This window comes from Peromyscus maniculatus, chromosome 5, assembly GCF_049852395.1.
Source record: "Peromyscus maniculatus bairdii isolate BWxNUB_F1_BW_parent chromosome 5, HU_Pman_BW_mat_3.1, whole genome shotgun sequence".
Taxonomy (NCBI): Eukaryota; Metazoa; Chordata; class Mammalia; order Rodentia; family Cricetidae; genus Peromyscus; species Peromyscus maniculatus.
Window position 1 is genome coordinate 5099961 of NC_134856.1, and position 13203 is coordinate 5113163.

Here is a 13203-nt window from a genome sequence, read left to right on the forward strand (position 1 = left end):
ATTTGATGACTATCGAGTTCCATGCCCCCTGCTGGTGGCCCATGGGTATTTGGGGAAGTGCTCTACATAACGTGGTCCACAGTAGACTAGCTGCTGACCAATGGTGCATACTCCCTTCCCCAGTGCTTTCATGTCTCCTGTACAGGCTACTGTGATCAGATCACCCCCATTCGGGAGGTGTTCAAGTAATCCATGCCATGGAGTTGCACCCCCAGGTGGCACAGTAGTCTGCCTCAGGGCCTCGACATTTATGCCACTGCTCTTTGGTGTGGGAGTGGGAAGGACAGTCATAGAACTCCTGGTCTTACTTCGTTCCCCAAGAGAATTACAACAATACCTCGGAAACAGTTCCTGGATGGATGGGTCCCAGTTCTTCACCCCCAGCCAGGTCACATAAATCTACAAAAAGGTCAGGGAACCGTTATTCTGGGGGAGTGGGCTGTTGATGAAGAGGTGTTGTTAGCAACGGCAACAGCTCGTGTCTCAACATACATGATCATCCAGGTCTGATTTCAAGGCACGTGTGGATTTCCTGCAGCTTGGGTCCCCATGGGTAAAATCACCAGTAGGAGCCATATTACTGCCTGTGCTGCACCTAGAGCTTGAGGTGGTTTTCTGGATCTCTTGAAGCTTCCCATTCTTCACCACAGCAATCTTCTTTGAGTTCAAAAGGATCAGCTGGCCTGGTTTGGGTATAGTGGATCCAGGTAGCCATGCCATCAACCTTGACGGTGGTGGGCGTGGTCAACAGAATGATGTAGGGTCCCTTTTACCTGGGCTCCAATGACCCCTGGTAGTGTTTCTTCACATATACCCAATCACTCCACCAGTACCTATGGGGTTCAGGGGGCACACCAAATTCATAGAGGGCTCTTAGCTTGGGCCAAATTTCCTTGTGAGCCCACTGGACCCCATCAAGGAGGTCTTGGTCATCCAGTTCTGCCAGCAAATCTGCCCGGAGGCTGGGGATAATGGAAGGTGGGGTGTCAAACATAATTTCAAATGGGGTCAGTCCCGTCTAATAAGGAGAATCCCTAACCCTGTACAAGGCAAAATGAAGAACCACCAGTCAGCTCCACTCTCTATGGTCAATTTGGGTAAGGTCTCTTTTAGTTCTGTTTATGCACTCTAAGTACCTGGATCTCTGGGATCTATAAGCACAATGTAATTTCCAATCACACCCCAGGATGCTGGCCAAATTCTGACTCACCTGGGACACGAAAGCTGGTCCACTATCTGACCCTATTATAGTTGAGAAACCATACCTGGGTAAGATGTCTTCTAGAAGCTTCTTGGAAACTACCTGGGCTGTTTCATACTTGGTGGGGTACACTTCAGTCCACCCTGAAAAGGTACCTGTAAACATGAGTAAACACCTGTAGCCATACTTACCATGTTTTACCTCAGTGAAATCCACTTCCCAGTAGGCCCCTGGTTTCTTGCTCCTGAGCCTGGTTCCTAGATTTCTGGGGTTGGTTCACTGCATTGGTGAGCTGGCAAGACTTGCAGTTGATGAGAGTATTTGCAATTTTTTGTTGTGCATTTCTGATTTTTATTCCTGACTGTCTAACCAAGTTCTGCATTCTCCATGTTGCCATATGAGAGAATCAACGGATCTTGTTGAGCAGTCTCTCTCCCAGATGTTCAGGCAGGATGATTTTATTGTCTTCAGTTCACCACCCATCTAGACATTGAGTCATAGGGAAAGTCTTGATCCAGGTAAGGTCTTCCTTAGTATATCCAAGATTTTCCGGTAGATTAGGTGCCCCTGGGTCTACCAGTACATGAGTAAAGATTGTATCAGTCTGGAGTGCCACCTGCCTGGTGATTTTGTCAGCCAGATTGTTGCTTCTGGGATAGGTCCATTCTCTCTGGTGCCCGGTGCAATGGATGATGGGTAACCATGGGGCTTTAAAGAGGGCCAGGAACTCATCTTTATTTTTGCTAATTTTTCCTCCCATAATCAACAATCCCCTTTCTTTGTATATTGCCCCATGCACATGCACTGTGGCAAAAGCATATCAGCTGTCAGTACAGACATTAATCTTCTGCCCTTGCCCCTGTTCTAATGCCTTAGTTAGGGTTATCAGCTTCACTCATTGGGCAGATGTCCCAGTTGGCATAGACTCTGCCCATACTACCTCTTCTGCAGTGGTGACTGCCACCCCCGCATAACTTAGGCCATCCTGCACAAAGCTGCTGCCATCAGTAAAACAACCAGGTAACTTCTATGTTTGGCAATGGGGTGTCCAGTTAAGTCTGGCCTAATGCTGGGTGAGTGGGCCAGGATCCCTGAGCAGTCATGCAGCAGTGCTTCCAGATCAGGATCTGACAATAAAGTAGTTGAATTCACAGCTGAGGGCACCTGGAAAGTTATTTTGGCAGGGTTAAACAACAGAGTCTGATAATGAGTCATTTGGGCATTGCTCAGCCACCGATCTGGGGGTTGCATAAGAACTCCCTCAAATGCATGGGGGGTGGTTATGGTGAGACAGTGTCCCAATATCAGCTTGTCAGCATCCTTGACCAGTTGGGCCATGTCCACTAATATGCGGAAGCAAGGTGGCCATCTAGCTGCCCCGGGGTCCAGTTTCTTTGACAGGTAGACTATGGGTTGTCTCCAGGGGCCAAGTATTTGGATTAGGATTACCTTGGCTATTACTTTGCTTTTATCTGCATATAGATGAAGTGGTTTGGTCATGTTTGGCAGACCCAATGCAGGGGCCGAGAGCAGACTTCCTTTGAGTTTATCAAAGGCCAACTGGTGGTCCTTAGTCCAGGCGAAATCTTGCCCTTCTTTGGTGATCTCATTGAAGGGCTTGGCCAGTTCTGCAAAACCTAGGATCCACAGGCAACAGAAACCTGCTGAGCCTAAGAACTCAGGTGAGAACCTGTCTGGCAGTGGTAGGTGCTAGGATCTCAAGCATTGTTGCCTTCCATGCATCTGAGAGACACCATAGTCCTTCCTTCAAGACATACTCCAGGTATGGTACCTGCTGCTCACAGATTTGGATTTTCTTGGTTGAGGCACATTACTCTAAGTCCCCCAGGGTCCACAATAGCTGCTAAGTCCTGGTCAGACAGGTTTCTTGATTTGCAACTGCAATTCTGTAAGTCATCAACATACTGCAACAGACTGATTTCTGGGTTCTGTGCCTGGTACTCACCAAGGTCCTCATGCAGAGCTTCATCAAAGATGGTGGGGCAATTCTAGAATCCTTGTAGCCTAGTCCATGTCAGCTGTCTGCTAATCCCAGCCTCTGGGTCATGCCATTTGAAGGTGAAGTACTGTTGGCTTTTAGGGGTCAGAGACAGACTGAAAAAGGCATCTTTTGGATCCACGAGAGTATACCATTGCTGATCCGGGAAGGGGGGGGGGGGGCGGGCAACGAGCTGAGTATGCTGCATGAGTTAGGTATTGTAGGGTTTATGTCAATCATCCTCTTGTTGACCTCCTGAAAGTCCTGTGCTGGTCTATAATCATTGGTATGAAGCTTCTTGATGAGCACAGGAGTGTGTTCCAGGCCGACTGCATAGGCCTGAGGACGCCTAAGTTCAGTAGTCTCCTGATGTGTGGTTTGATGCCCTTTTTGACCTCTAGGGGCCTGGGGTACTGACAGACCTTGACTGGGTCTGCCTCAGGCTTAATTTCCACATAGATGGGGGGGGGAGGAGTGATGTATTGCAAGCCCCATTTCCCCTGTTTTGGCCCAGGCTGACAGGAACTCCTGTATCCATTTCTCTAGCTGGGGGTCAGGCTCAGTGGCTATCTAATGCAGCCTGTGCTCTTCAGTCAAACTACTGGTCACTAGTCCATGAATGGATATCCCATTGCCATTAAGCAATTAGCACTTTCATTAGAGAAATATATCTGGGCTTTCATTTTGGTCAGTAAATCACAGCCTAACAAGGGGCAGGGCATTCTGGAATTATCAGGAATGAATGTATTAACTGGCCCTTTCCCAAGTCCACCATTCTTAGAGTAGTCCATGAGTAAGGTTTGACACTGGTGGCACCCAAATCTTTCTGTCTGTCATGGGTCCATCAGCCCTCAGTAGCACTGAGTTCTCAGCTCCTGTGTCCACCATGAAGTCAGTTGGTCTCCTCTCCACTCTGAGGGGTACCGTGGGCTCAAGGAGGGGGCCTGAGCCCCATCTCCCCAATCACCATCCATATCCCACTGACTAAGGACTATAGTATTGCCTATAGCCACCTTTCGGGGGCGTTCTCTAGCCCAGTGCCCTTCCTTTTTTTTACAGCATGTGCATTGATTCTTTCCAAGCAGGGGCCTTTCTTTAACTCTCAGTTTCTCATCCCTCTCTCCAGTTACCTGGCACTACAGTTGTCTTTGAGGCTCATGTGGTTCTGCAGTAGCAGCCAGCAGTACACTAGAGAGGTGCTGATCCTTGTGCCACTGCCTTTTAATTTCCTTTTCCTCTGCACTATCCTTTCCATTATGTACTTTCTCAGCCACCTTTACTAAATCCCTGATACTCTTTTCTCTGAGACATTCTAGCCTCTGTAGCTTTCTCTTGATATCTGGAGCTGACTGGTTAATGAAGGCCAGGATCATTGCAGCAACATTTTCCTGGGACTTGGGATTATAAGGCATTTACCTTCTGGAGCCCTCCTGGAGGTGCTCCAGAAATGCCAGTGGGGTTTCATCTGCTCCCTATCTTACATCATAGACCTTACTCAAATGTACAGGCCACTTTGCAGCTGCCTAAAGACCCACCAACAGAGTCTGGTGATAGAACAGGAGGTTCCTCCTACCTTCAGCTGTGATGTAGTCTCATGCTGGGTGAATTAGGGGGGACAGCTGCATCTATGAGAGCTTGGTTAGCTGTGGACTCTCCAGTAGGACCCAGGACCAACTTCTGGGCTTTGGTCTCTATCTGGTCTCTTCTCTGTTATGAAGAGGACCTGCAAAAGCTGCTGGCAGTCATCCCATGTGGGGAGGTGAGTGAAGAGAATTATCTCAAAGGGACTAATCAGCTCCTTAGAGTTTTCTGAAAAGGGTATATTTTGGGCTCTCTAATTGTAAAGACCACTAGTGGCGAAGGGCCAATAGTATGGTTGACTCCCATTCTGATTGGGAGTTCCTATAGCCCTAAGGGGAAGGACAGTTGTGCCAGGGTCAGGAGCATCTCTCCAACTACTTCAGGTCCTATGAGCCAGTCCCTCTCTTGGCCCAGAGATGGGAGCATTCAGGGCTGGCAGAGGAGGAGCCAGTTGAACTGGCACGGAGTTGGGGGACTGGTGTTGGGGTGGCTGCACCATCACGGGGAGGTCTATTTTTCTGTGTTGCCTCCTTGAAGGACATCCAGCTTAGGAGCTGATGAGTCTTGGCAGATAAGTCTTTCTTGTCAGCTGCCAGAACCTCAATCTGTCAGGGCAAGTATGGTTTAATTTAGGAAGAGGGGTCCTCTACTAATTCTCTCCAGATCACTATAGGGTACTTGGCCAGGGTGCCCCACTAGTGGTCTGAAGGCAACCTCCTCCACTGCCCTTCTAAGGGCCAAGTCAAAGGTTCCCTTGGGAGGCTGGCCAACATTGAGTGCTGGCCATTCCAACCTGAAAAAGGTGACACGTTTAGACTTTTTAATCAGGACTGAAAGATTATGAACATGTTCCTTAATATCTGGGCAATGAGTTAAGAGTAAGCCCAGCAGAGAAGAAGCCATCTGTCCCATAACATTCATCGAGGTGAGAAATACAAATACCAAGAAACATAGATACCACAGAAGACCAAGGGCACAAGAGAAAAGCTTGTCCTAGCGAGATTGAAAGCAGAATGTCAAAAAGAGTGACAGCTTGCTGCCACATTGTGGGAGTGACCCACTTGTGTGCCCAAATACCTTACTTAGTCAAACAGGTGGGGCTCTCCATCCCCACTACCAGCGTCTGAAATGTCTTTTAGCCCCTTATGATCATGGTTCTCCAGTGTGTCTGCCCTTAACTGTTTCTGATCACAGTTTCTGACTTGGGCACACCACAGAAATAAAACCAAACACAGACAGACACTTAGAGACACTTACAGGCCTTCAGAGACCCTCCAGTCTGGAGTCCGTGGGGTCATGAGGGTTCCTGACCAATGCACCAAATGTTATACCCTTGTCGCAAAACCCCCAGAGACCACCAAGGAGCTGGTTCCCATCCTATGCAAGCACATAAAGGTCTTTATCTTCAGGTTTGAACCTGGACTGCCATCCTATGCTCCGACACAGTGGATGAAGGGAATGCAGCAGCCTCAAGATCAGGGGTAGGAGAGTTTTCAAAGGAAAAAAAAAACCGCAAGTTGGGAGTTACATCCCTCGGTGTTTTGGCATTGGGGAAAGGGATATGGGGCAAGGTGAGTTTTTGAAACTATTGGTTAAACTTTCAGCATGAAACTACAACCTGATGACAGAATATCTGGTTATCTGCAAGGGCCATAAACTGTCAACAGGATGTCTGCAGGAACATCTGGATCTCATTAAATCTTACAGCCCTGTTTCTTAATTGGCTACTTCCAGCGTATCTTTTCAAATTTCGCTGTCATAGCACATTCCTGAGATTCTTCCTGGAAATGAGCTCAGATCCTGGTCATCAGATGGTCTAAGATGGTGACCCTTCCCTAAGATGGAGTCTGTAAAGTTAAGTCTACACCTTCATAGTAACAGATGGAAGCAGATGCAGAGATCCACAGCAGATCACTGGACTGACCTCCTAGAGTACAGGTGAAAAGAAGGAGGAGGGATTATATGAGCAAAAGGGGTCAAGATCATGATGGGGAAACCCACAGAGACAGCTGATCAGAGCTAGTGGGAGCTCAAGAACTCTAGACCAACAGCTAGGGGGCCTGCATGAGACTGACGTAGGCCTTTTGTATATGGATGACAGCTGTGTAGCTTGGTCTGTTTGTGTGTTTGTGTGGCCGCTAGCAATGAGACCAGGATCTGTCCCTGGCATGTGAGCTGTCATTTTGGAACCTATTATTTATGGTGGGATGCTTTGCTCAGTCTTGATGCAAGGGGGAGGAGCTTAGTCCTGCCTCAACTTGATATGCCATGCTTTGTTGACTCTGATGGGAGGCCTGCCCCTTTCTGAGGAGTGGATAGGGGTGGGTAGAAAGGAGGTGCAGGGAGGAAACAGGAGTAGAGGAGTGAAGAAACTGCAGTTGGTATGTAAAATAAATAAAAAATAAATAAAGAATAAAATAATAAATGTATATCCTACTTATTCCTTAAGCAATGTTTGATACATAGGTGAAGCTTTACTTATTTTTCTCCTTGGAGACAGACAAAAAAAATCTGGTCTGTCTCTTTCACAGTTTCCTCATCTTAAGAATTTGTCAAGCATGAAAGGATTCTATATGACAGTGACTGCCACCACCTGCAGTGTCTAACTGAGAAGCCTCAAAGACCTAGGAGTCTGAGAGGAGTTGTGGCAGCAGAGGAGGGGTCTGAAAATTCAGTAGGATTTCTTTAACAACTAAAAGAGGCAGATCTTTTGAGATACTTCTTGTAAAAAAGTAGTCTCATGGAATTGGAAAAAAAAAAGGATGGCAGAGTGAAGCAAAGCTATGGATGACACAGCAGAGACATGGGAACAGGGCTGTGACAAAGGAGCATGAGTAGTATGTTCTTGCTAGTAGCACTGTTCCTTGGTCTGCTGGGCTGTGCCTGTCAGAGGACTCAGCCCATGGCATGGACCATTGGCTGCTTGTGCCCAATGAGTAGGGAAGGTAGCCAGTGCCTAGGGCATGGAGGTGTACCCTGGTCTGGAGCTCACTGGGTTTCTGCCTCTGGATGTGTTGTTCAATCTCAAAATCACCCTGAATCTGGGCAACAATAGGATAATCTAAATAAGACACAATGCTGGTCCAATATTTAGCAGAAATCTTGAAATATGCAAATGGCTCATTTTAACAAGTGTTTGAAGGTAAAGCCGTTTTGGATATAAAAGGAACAGAGCAGTTTGTGCAGTACATAGAAGCAGAATTAGGGATGCAGCTGTTGCACAGGTATAGAAGTGTGACTGCAGCAGAAAAGGAGCATATCATTGTTGAGTAGGGCTGGAAGGGTGCTGGGTAGCATTGTGGAGCTTGTAAAGGCTCTGCCTTCAAAGGTGCTGCACAACAACTGGACCACTCTGGCTCTGAGCAACAACAAGATATCCAGAATGAAGAACTGTTCATTTTCTGATTCATACTACAGTGGCCTGTGTTACATCTGGAGGCTTTGCTGATGTCCATGGTCTGTGCTGCAGCCAGAAACCATGTGAAAGTCCATGATCCATGCTGCTATGGGCAAGGAAGCTTCTTTTGCAGTGGTATTGATACCTGCCGACTCATAATTAAGATTATGAGACATTGCAGGCTTCTGTGACAGGACCTGCCCCCTGTCTAAAAGGGGAAAAAAAGAGAGAAAGATAAAAGAAAGAGTCCAGACAGTAAGGTATTGAAGAGGGTCCTTAAAAATTGTGACAAAGATATTGAAATGTAGCTCTTCATAGTCGATGGCTTCTGGCAGGGGGTCAGGGGTGTGGTGAGGCCTGTGTTATCTTTAATGGCTGGCAACTGGGAGTTTGGCCATGCTCCAAGGAGTATATGGCCAACACAAATTGGAACCGATGTTTTTTTTTTTTTTTTTTTGCTTTTTTTTTTTTTTTCTATTTTGGAGGAGGATGCAAGGATGGGAGGCTAGAACTGAGAGGTATGGGAAGGGAGTGTGATAAGAATGTATTGTTTGAAATTCCCGAGGAATCAATAGGGATATTATTTTGGGGAGAGAAAGAAAAAATTAAGTGCTTAGCAAGAAGACAACTATATTAAGGTACTAATGAATGTCCAGTTTCATACATGTGTTTTCTGAAAGCTACCTTTTTATGCTAGCTGTGTTTTTTGTTTCTGACATAAAATACCTGCCATAAAAAATTGAATGTAATAAAGATTTATTTGGGCCTCTGCTTCAGTGCTTTGAGTTTGTGATCACTTAGAGCTTTAGCCTCTGGGTCCTTGCATGGTAGAGCAAAACATTATAGCTAGAAGCACACGGTAGAGCAAAAAGACCAATTCATTATTGACAAGAAGCAGAGAGAAGTAAAGGAAACAATGTATATGTCCTTCAGAGGCACAAACTCAGTGAATGCTCTTCCTCAAACACGCTGATCTTAGTTTCTATCACTTTCGATTAATACTCTTAGTTTATGCCTTTGTCAATGAATGACTTCAATGATTTAATTAAAGTCTTTATGATCCAGCTACTCAACACAGACTTTAATATGCAGGACTCTGAGGGGCCACTTCACTTCCAAACCATAACAGATCTCCAATGTTAAGGTATAGAGTTTAACAATTTTACTACATGACTCTTAGAATTATATACTTTTTTCATATTTATGTATAGAAGCCAATTTGTGTATATTAACTGTTAGAATTCTGTTCTCACTCCAGCTGCATGACCACATATTGTGGTAGCACAACATTGCACATGCGTGACATGGCTCTGTAAACCCATCTGCCTTAAAGACCCATGACTCAGACCCCACCCCCTCACCCCCTTATTCCCCCAACCCCGTTCTGCTCTGTCTCTTCCCTACCATCTTTCCCTCTCACCACACATGCTCCTTTCCCATGCCTGGTTCTCCTGTAACCCCCCACCCACCCCTCTTCCTTCTAATAAAGTTCTCTGCTACTAGGCAGCCGTGGCTCGTGAATTGTGACCTTTCCGCTTGGTAACCAGCTCCAGTAACCAGCACCGCCACCAGCGCCATTTATCATTCATTTCATTAACATTTTAAAGACTACTAATATCATATACTTATTTATTTGTATGTGCATGTGTACATGCATGTGTGTGTACCATGTATGTACCATTACCCGCAGAAGCTAGCACAAGGGTTTGTATCCCCAGCAAATGGAGTTACAGGTGGTTGTAAGCCACAAGATGTTGTTATTTAGGTCTGAACCTGGGTCATCTGCAAGAACAGGAAATGTTTTTTTAACTACTGAATCCTCTCTCTATCTTCAAAACTATATTTAAAAGGACAGGGCACTAATTTATCAATGATTAAAACAGTACCTCTTTAAAAAACATGTTAGCATATGCTGACTTGCAATATGTGAATTATTTCTTTTTACACATTTGTTGTTGTTGTTTTCATTAGAATATTCTTCCTCAGCTCTAGACTTCCTTGAGTGTCATGCTGTAGACAGAGGAAACAAACTAATTGAAGAAATGATGTGCTGGGTTTATGTTCAAGGGGAAGAGATATCAAAAAGTATTAGTAAAGGAGCAAGTTTATTATTGAGAAAGCAAAGTATCTAAAGTGTCTGTGCCACCCAAAATTCAGATGTAAGAAGTCAAAATGGTCATTGGACCCTTCCCATAATGAGAATTAGAGTTATCTCTTCAGAGGGAAGGAGAATGATAAGAACAGAGTACAGAAATTGGCTGGCCAGTTTAGGGTGAAAAGAACCCAAGAAAAAGTAACCAGTATCTTTCTCAGTTTAAGCTAAAAATGTTCTTGGGATTCTTGGTATCTTCATCCTTGCCAGAGACTAAAGATATCCAAATTGTTTGGGGATGCCTGATCTCTGGTCTGGCTCATAAATGATTCTAGGGTTACCTGCTGTGGGATGGTCTGTATGTCAAATTACTCTGATTGGTCAATAAATAAAACAGATTGGTCAGTGGCTAGGCAGGAAGTATAGGCAGGACTAACAGAGAGGAGAAAAGAAAGAACAGGAAGGAGGAAGCAGTCACTGCCAGCTGCCGCCATGACAAGCAGCATGTGAAGATGCCGGTAAGCCACGAGCCACATGGCAAGTTATAGATTTATGGAAATGGATCAATTCAAGCTATAAGAACAGTTAGCAAGAAGCCTGCCACGGCCATACAGTTTGCATGCAATATAAGTGTCTGTGTTTACTTGGTTGGGTCTGAGCGGCTGTGGGACTGGCGGGTGACAAAGATTTGTCCTGACTGTGGGCAAGGCAGGAAAACTCTAGTTACAGTTACCTCTTTAGGGAGGCAAAATGGCAAATAGGCAATAAAGATCTAGTAAGAGAAAAATCCCTCCTGGGCAAGAGAATAGTATCCAGGGCTAAGTAAAACCTAACATTATAATGGGTCTAATTCAATCTCCTGGCCAATAGAAGGCAGGCTCACCTTAAACCACACTAATGAAATAACTGATTTTTTTTATACGAAGGGTGGAGCTCAGGTGTATTGAGCCAACTATTACCAAGCAGATATTCTCTCCCTAGTTCTGTTTCTTACACCAGGATGGTGGGAGTGAGGGGAGGGACACAATATTGGCATCTTAATGTTTTTGAAGAAAAGATGTTTAACAGTAAAAGGACAGATTCATAAGACATTGTAAATATGGGTCTTTTCTATCAAGCACTATAAGCTTGTATTTAGAACAAAAAGATCATATCCTTTTATTTGCCCACCTTGTATGACTGTTATGTGAATGTTTTAATCCTCTCACAGCAATTAAAGCCTTGTTTACACAAAAAACTCCTGCTGTATTCCAGGAATTTGAAGACCTGGAGCAGTAATCTCTTTCTTTAGGAGCAGTGAAACTTTTCTCTTTCTTTCTCTTTCCTCATTCATGTCCCATGCTCTAATTCTAAGACTAGCAACTCAAATAAGACTCTGAGGTCATACCTCAGCCAATGTTGACAAGATACAGTCACCACTTGAGTTAGAATAAAACCCAAGTGCACTTCCTGTTTCTGTGTTCACTCTCCCCATGCTCCCTCTTGGTCAAGAGTAAAATTTGCCTCTTCCAGACACTTAAAACAAACAAACAAATGTCTGTATACATTATCCAAAACTCAAGTTATCAAATTATATTATCTGGACACTATTTTCTTTTTCTTTTCCTTTTTCTTTTTCTTTCTTTTTTTTGGTGTTATACCTTCTTGTCTGGATCGTTTTAATTCAATGAAAATCTTAGTTTGTGTCAGTTATGATGGTGAACAATTACTCTAGATTAAATTGCGGGACAATCAGTCACTCTCCATCTGTTCAAAAGCAAAACCAAGTATACATTGCTTACTGAATGAATAGATTTTTAATGAAATCTAATACACCTGCCTGAATTCTGGCTGAGTCTGTGAATTTGAGATCTACTGAGCCATTCATTAAATTCACCCTAGGCTCTCTGGCAAGACCCTATCTAAAACCACCAACACCCAAAACAGGAAAGGAAAGAAGAAAAGGACATCTGAATCTTGATCAAATGTTTTAAAATCACAAATGGTAACACTACACATCTTAAACTCTCTAAAGTTGTTTTGTGTCCAAGGAATTAGCTGACTGCTAAAACAGCCCCTGTCCCCTTCTCCAGTGCCTGCAGGCTTCTCAATGGGCAAGCATGGCCCAAACTTCTCAAAAACAACAACAACAAAAGAAGACGTTATTCCTTCCAGAAGAGTTCAGTGTTCACATCTTTCTGTCAGTGACTCTGGTGAGCAGTGTCTGTCTTTTAGGTGTGAATTTTCTTTGTTGACATTATCATTGCTTCTTTTTGGAGACAGAGATTCACTAAATAACTAACCTCAAATTCACAATCTTCCTGCTTTATCCCCCAAAAAGTAACATGCAAAGATTGGGCTAACACCTTGCTTCACAACTTCTTTTTTATTAATTAAACAATATTTTATTGCAGCTTACATTTTGGTACAAAAATCTATTTTATTGATGCTTAGCACATAAAAGTGCTTAACAAACCACTGTTGGCTTAATGATTGATCTACTATCTGTATTCAAAGTTAAGACAGATACATCATTGTACATCCAGATATGTACACAGAATAAGAAAGATGAATGATATCTCATCTGTCTAGTATAAAGAATTAAGTGGCCCTATTTTTCCAGACAGTTGCATGTTATACTCATGCCTACTTTGAGGAGGGATTTTTTTTTAAAAAATGTGTGTTAGCAAGAATGAGATTTTGTAAAAAGGTTAAGAAGAAATAGAAAGAAATAATACTATTTCCAACTTTCCCAGATGATGAAAGAAAGGGCCTTGAAGGTCTTCTCTTGTTCTTTATTTGGTTTGTATTGTTTTACTGGTGTATTTGCCCAGAGTGTTGAAAACAAAATAGATCACAACACATATAACAAGTGTGCTTGGCTGTGAGAATGTGATAAACTCACTTACATCTGGAAAGTCTATCTGACTTACAAAAAAACCTAAGCAAAATTT